This window comes from Magnolia sinica, chromosome 3 (genome assembly GCF_029962835.1).
Source record: "Magnolia sinica isolate HGM2019 chromosome 3, MsV1, whole genome shotgun sequence".
Lineage (NCBI taxonomy): Eukaryota > Viridiplantae > Streptophyta > Magnoliopsida > Magnoliales > Magnoliaceae > Magnolia > Magnolia sinica.
Window position 1 is genome coordinate 8249125 of NC_080575.1, and position 7660 is coordinate 8256784.

Sequence of the window (7660 nt, forward strand, 5' to 3'; positions counted from 1 at the left end):
TGCGCAAAGAAGGATACCATTTAACACTTGTTGTTAGCTCTTCTTAAAATAGTAATGATAATAATAACAAAAAAAAAAAGAAAAAACACTCTAAGATTGGTTTTTTTAGTTCTATCTCTTATATTGTTGTTTTTCTTTCTTGTCTTTAGTCAATACAGGCAGGCAATTTGGATTCAAGCCTCCATTTCTTAATCACACTTGCAATGAATTCTTCAGACCTTCTGTTCAGGTTCATTAATTCCATTCCCTTCTCTTCTTCTTCTTCTTCTTCTAACTCCTCACCTCCTTTTTCTTCTTTCTCTTCTCCTCGTTTCTCCTTTTCTTCTTCTTCTTCTACTTGTTTGATAATTTCATCATCTCCTTCATTTGAGCTTACCTCCAATCTCTTCACCTTCTCCTTCTCTCCAATGAAAGACTGCTTTCGAAGGTTCTGGCTCTGCCGGACATACTCGTCGTAGATGTCTGGAGAGGTGGATGATGGGCACGAGAACTTGGACTCAGTGATGAGGAAGATTACAATGACGTTGCCGACGACAAACAGGCACTTGGGATCAACAATGAATGCGCAGATGTTTGGCAAAGAGACAAAGAAGAAGAGCTTCATGGATGAAAATAAGAAGGATGGTATCCAAAGGACCTTGGAGAAGCCCATGATGAGTACTAGAGCTTTTAGAATGTATTGGAATAGGGTTTGGAGGAAGTGGGTTTTCTTGTACTTTCTCATTGCTTGAATCTTCTCTATATTGATGGGATCCATGGTAGAATTGGGTTGCGGGTAGGGTAGTTTAGGAATTTGGGTTATAGTATTTTTGGAATTGGGTTGTGATTAGGGTGGGATCTAAGGATACTTTGAGAAGTTGAATGTGGTTAGAGATGAGAAGTATGGGTATTTGGATTTTGGAGATGGTTTATGGATGCTTTGGTTTGCTTATTTTGAGAGAGAGAGAGAGAGAGAGAGAGAGAGAGAGAGAGAGGAGGATTTTCATCCGACTGAACATAGAGCAATGCAGAAGGCTGGCTTAAATAGAAGGGAAAAGGCTCCTCACGTTGGTCGGATTCATCACATGCCTCCCACTTTTATTTCTTTTTCCATAGTGCATGTGAGACTTTTTTGGCTAAAAGCAAATGGGAGGGCTTGATCGTGTTTGGTTTGGGCATGGCCCACCTTTGCTTACCACCTTTCATGTTGATGGTTTTATAATGCCTCATTTACAGTTACTTGGCATGACAACAAGAGGGTATTTAATTCCAGGTGTGTGTAGCTTTCCCATGCACATGCAGGCACATATGGCAATACAGAATAACTCTGCGAGATCTGAACTTTTCATATGGTTGGAGATAGTTCTTAGATATATTATGTCCCAAAAATCAGTCTGCTTCAGTGCTCAGGTGGGCCACCATATACAATATAAAGTGATGGTAAAAAGAAACTTTTCTAGCCCTCTATTTGTTTTTAGCGTGCCACGGCCTGATTTTTAGCATAGAAGATGTACATATTGAAATGGTGGAAAGCTCAGATGTCACTTGTTCAATATAATAACCTCGACAATTCAAATCATCTATATTATAATGGGTTTCACCACTAGTTAAAGTGACCATGGCTATCATGTTTTAAAAAGAGAAGGAGAGACAGCTGCATCACTGGAAGGAAGGCACCTCGAAATTGAAATGATGACGCAGGAGAAGAAGATGGGCTATATAGAATTCAAAGCAGTGGAGAAAGAGAAGTAATTGAAAGGAAATGGCTAGGTTAGTTCAATTGAAGGTATTTTCATCCTTTGAGTAAATGAGACTATTTTATCATTTCAATATAAGAAGGTATTTTCTTCATTTTGTAGGTGTTCCCTCAAAACCCAGCTAAAATGGCTGTTGTCTCTAATCCTCGGATAATTTGACAGCCCTGTATAAAATAGTGTTGTCAGACGTACCTTCTCCTCTTTTGGATTATTTCATGAACCACCTCTTCATTAAAACATTACAAAAATATTGTTGATGCATAGATCTGGTCATCCTATTAGTAGACTATTGTGTACCTACAAAACCTAATGATAATGGAGTCTGATAATATCCAAAGATCTTCCCATCCCGAAGTTCGAATAAGTACACTATGGGTCGAGTCGAATTAGAATGAGATCTCAGCATCAACAAATATCATTGCTTTAGAAATTCATTTTGCATCCTTGTGTGACCCACCTATACGAATAAATGGTATCCAACCAGTCCTGTAGGGTAACTCCATCATAAAATTTGAATGGGTAAAAAAATTAGGTTAATGGGCCACATTATAGGAAACAATAGACAATGTTCAAAAACCTCCAAATTCACGTGGCAGCCCACCGATGGCATACTTAAAGTGATTTTTGGGTCACACGTGCATTGGGTGGCCTATAGTTTTACAACTTAGTTCCATAAGAGATAAAGGTAAACCGGTCAATTATTCAAAGATATAAGTGGTAATTGAGGATTTTTTAGATAAGAAATAGGCAGCGAATCTTTGAATGGAGAAGAGGCATCAGACATCAAAACAGGGCGAAAGCAAGCATAACTGTCACAAAACTGGCCGTAGGATAGGTGCAATTAATCCTTTGCTAATTCTGCATGTGGAGTCCTCTGAGTCCACATGCATGTAGACATGCCAATATGGGACGAGATCTAAGCTTTCTACTATGAAGTGGGCCACAATATTTACATCTTCTACATTGAAAATCAAGTCATTCTGCTCTAACACCCAAATCCATAGCTCAACTGGTAGACTGAGTGAAAGATACCTTGTTTCAACGCTAAGGTCTTGGCATTGATTCCCTGAAGGGGGTGGCTAACAGTGAAGTATGAACTCACAGTGGGTGTACTAACAAGCTAACAAAAAAAAGAAGTCATTCTGCTCTGAAAATGACTAAAGAGACTAAAGATGTATAAAATTTTTAAACATTATCTCACGTGGTCAATAATTAAATTTAATGATCAACTATACTTACATATCATTAGCTTTAATAAGTTAATTACTACACTATATCTTATCATCTTTTGGGAAGCGGATTGCGTATTAAGGTCTGTGAGGCCTACTGTAATTTATGTATTTCATCCCCTCTGTCCATCTATTTTAGCAGATAATTTTATGGCTTGATTCTAAAATTAAAGAATATCCAAAGCTCAAATGGACCCCACCACAAGAACAGTATGACTTAAACATCTACCGTTGAAAATTCTTAAGGGTTACAGGAATCAAGATCATATTTGTATTTTCCCTTCATCCACATCTATGTGATCTTGTGAATAGGTTGTATGCCAAATAAACATCCTTGTGGGCGCTAGGTTTTAACGGTGGAAATTATTATTCCTATTGTTTTCAGCAGTGTGGTCCACTTGAGGTTTGGATATGCTTTAATTTTAGGCTAAACCCCTAAAATGAGCTGGAAAAACGGATGGACGGCATGGATAAACTACAAACATTCATGGTGGGTCCAACAAAGTTTGCTCGGTAGGACAGCGTACTCAATAATACTAAAAAGGCAAAGGTAGCATTTCCAATTTATAATTTTCGACACATCGGTGGATCAATAAATTATTCGAGCCGTTGATATGATGGGACCTAATAACTTGAGAATTCCTCCATATAAAAGATCCTGGCCATCAAATTTTTGTCCATCTTTTAGTTGAATGTGGACCATTTTCTTATTTTCTTCCTTAACCATCTATTTTCTGCTCACCAATTGACAGGTTGTGATTTTTCCAATGGGGCATTTTTTAGTGAATGCATCATCCAAAACTCAGGTCAATCATATCAACGGCGTGGATCACTGAAATCATGGCCCCACCTGCACAAGATGAAAACCGAGGATTCTTAATAGAAATCTCCCGCTGAGGATTGTATAATACCTGTTTTACTACTTTTATTATTACCATCCTACCCTTAAAAGGAGTTCCTGACTCAACTAGAATATGCTGCCTTTATGCGATACAAAAGCCAGAGCTCGGATAAGAGTACTTTTACCATTTTGTCCCCGGGAATTATTTGATACTCAGCCTGCGTATGACGCTTGATACGCGGGCACTTATGAATGATACACGTGGCAAATATTAAACTAAATTAAACCGACTAAATAGTGGAATTTAGTGTACCTAAGTTACTAAATAAAAATCAGATTAGTTTAACAATCATAATCTCTGATTCATAGACACTAATTTTATTTTATTTTTTAAATAAGTCATTGGATATTTTTCATTTTTAACCCTCCATTTAAATTTCCAGCAATCTAAAAGTTAGATGACCAAATAAGAGTGAATTTTTGTTCATGATACATCTAAAATGGCACCCAATAATAATAAGGACGGTTTAGTAACTGCCTGAGTATCATCAGTAACACTCTGCCCGATTATTAAAGTATTTCTCTTTCGTTATTACCAACTCTTGAAAGGAGTTCCACATGGGATATTCGGACGCGGATTGCGTCCTACCCCCGCCCGTCTCTAGCCCTGACCGGCCAGTTCTGTGGGCGGGACCACCGTGATTTATCTGTTTATCCAAGCCATCCAATCCTCTTTTCAGATCATTTTAAGATATAAACAAAAAATTGAGACAGATCCAACGCTTAAATGGACCACACAAAATAATAAGCTTGTTTGCATTAAATGCAAGAGCCATATGTGGTGTGGTCCATTTGAGCGTTGGATTTACCTCATTTTGGTATTTTTTTTCTTAAAATGATCTGAGAAAAGGGATGGACGGCATAGATAAACAGATACATTACAGTGGGCCCTCCCACACAACTGCCCGTTCGGGGCTGGAGACGGGCGGGGGTAGGACGCAATCCGCGTCCCGGATATGCTTCCTTTATCCGATAACGGTGACAAGTGGACTGCGTGGTGTACCGAACGCCACCGACCTCCTGTGGTGCGATGATGTCACCGAGTTCAATGGCCCGACTATGACAAGTGGATTGCATAATGCCTGTTTTACTATTTTTATTATTACCATCCATTCTCTGTTTACATTTTATGTGACGTTATTTTAAGACATGAACAGGAAAATGAGACAGATTCAAAGTTCAAGTGGACCACACCACAAAAAATAAAATAGCGGTTCTCACTATTAAAATTTTCTTAGGGCCGCCATGATATTTATTTGTCCAATCATTTTATAAAGTTAGGCTGAACCTAACGAAGGAAAAATTAAATAAATATAAGATTGATTTAAAACGGAAACGGATTGGCTACTCCCCCTGCCGCCAACCCAGTGGCTGGTGGTCAGTGCTATGTTGGCTCCACCATGATGTATGTGTTTCATCCATTTTTACAGATAATTTTAGAGCCTGGTCCCAAAAATGAGAGGGATATAAATCTCAAGTAGACCACACAACAGGAAAACAATAGTGATTGGATATCCACCATTAAAATCCTAATAAGGCCCACTGTACTGTTTATTTCACATCCAATCTGTTGATTAGGTCATATAAGCCTAGATGAAAGGAAAAAAATAAAGTTGGAAAAATAGATGGACGGCATGGATGAAACACATACATCATAATAGGGCCCACATAATACCGACCACCAGCCATTGGCTGGTGACAGGGGGAGTAGCCAATCCGTTTCCATTTAAAACTTCCATGACCTTAAGGAGTATTAAGGATGGACTTATAATCCCTACTACTTTATGTGTTATGGTCCACTTGAGCTTTTTACCTATCTAATTTTTGGCTCAAGCCTATCTCACCAAATAAACGGATGGCGAATCTACAGAAGCAGGTGACATTAACACACCACTGAAGTCAGTAATGTGAAGTCAGTAGTATGTGGGGCCCACAGAATTTGGTGACATCAAAGTCGGAGAGACTTGTGTGGAATGAGTCGTGATGAAAGCCGTCTTTTGAATGGCTAGCTCTTTGGCTTTGGAGTTGGTTTATCTTTTTAACGACTGCAGGGGACGGTGGGACGCGTGCCTAATCGTAGAAAACTATATAGAAATGCATTTCTCATGCCAAACTGCAATATTTCCCAAATCGTGGTGACTCAACTACCACCTTACATGTAGCACATCCGTGAATAAATTACAGTTTTTCACTCGGCTGACTCGGCCGGACTGTTCAGGTTAGAGTTGCTGATTCGTGTGAGCTGGGGAGGGTCATGGTACTGATATGACCGGTTCATGAACGAAATCTTGCCGACTCTGCACAAATCAGATGTGACTTGAACAAGTTGTTAAACCATGAAAGATGGTCGAATGGACTACGCACAGACTCAAATTCAAATCAGTCGAGCCATGAAGCGCACGATCAGCAATCTTACATTATGCAATATTATTTCTGTTGGTTTTGTTCTTATTTTTTTAAAACTATAATAATTATATACTATAATCATATAAAATTATATGTAATACTTAAGTTGTTACTTAAACCTGACCCGACTTGATTATCACTTGCTTAAACTTGGCCTGTTGACAGTCTTATTGACACAGGGTAGGACTTGATGAGGTTGATCACCATCTTATTTAGGAATAATTACTCTGAATTTACAGAGTTTTTTAGAATTCTCACGGAATTGGATAAAATATAAATAATTTCTAATAAATTTGAAAATAAATTGGTTGATGATAAGGAAAAAAAAAAAAGAAGATCAAACTGTCTAAAAATGTGACTTATTATAAATGGTAAACTTATTATTTATAACCGGTTACAATTCCTACAAGACTTTATGGTTTTCGGCCAAAAATAGTGAGTGTCCAATTTGGCCTATTAGCATTATTCCCCTAATTTTTCTAACTCTCTTTTCATGTTGGACACGACCCCTACAACTCAAAGGATCAGAAGTTACGAACAAATTAAATCTTATTATTTACAGTAAAAATGAAAAAAAATAGACTTTCGACCATCGATCTGATGGAATCTTGCAAATTCGACGTGGGCAACCTGGCATAGCCGGGTCGGTTGGCTAAAGTAGTTTTTCATGACCTAAAATTATGTATGATATATCAAAAAAATCATTTCAATTTACGAAATACAACTCTTTTAAGGTTTTGACGGTCATGATCATTTTCACATCCGATCGAGCCTTTTCTGATCCATCTTTGCCATGAAAGTGCCTGCAACCCACTCCACATAACTCGTGCATAAATACTTCTGAGATAGTGGTAACAAAATGTGACTATAAAAGGATATGGGACTTTCCACTTTCCCAAATGCTTCCATTTTTTTCTAGAAAAGCAAAAAACATGGGATTTTGCTTCGATGGGAACTTTATTAGATAGCGGGAGATGCTCCATGCTTTGCTTGCTAGAGTAGCCACCCAAATCTTACTTTCCCACGTGTGCCACTGCAAAACGTGTGTGAGAGAGTCGAAGTGCAGGACCACTACCCAGGTGGGTCCTGCCATGTACGTAAAATCAGGCCAGACCGTTCATCAGGTGTGCGTCAAGCTTGTATTAAAACGGGCCAACAGTCTTCTTTTTTTTTTTTTAATGACAATCCATTTCTTTCATATACGTCTGGCCCACTTGATGACTTGAGAAGCATGGCTCCTGGTTCAGAGCAGATATGCGATGGGGTCCACAAGATGGATGGTTTGGATCTAGGACATATGTGCCGCATCGACACGTGTAGAAAAAGTAGTATTGGATGGCAACTTTCATTTCTTTATGTCGTGTATTGCTGTAGAAGGAGGGCTTCGT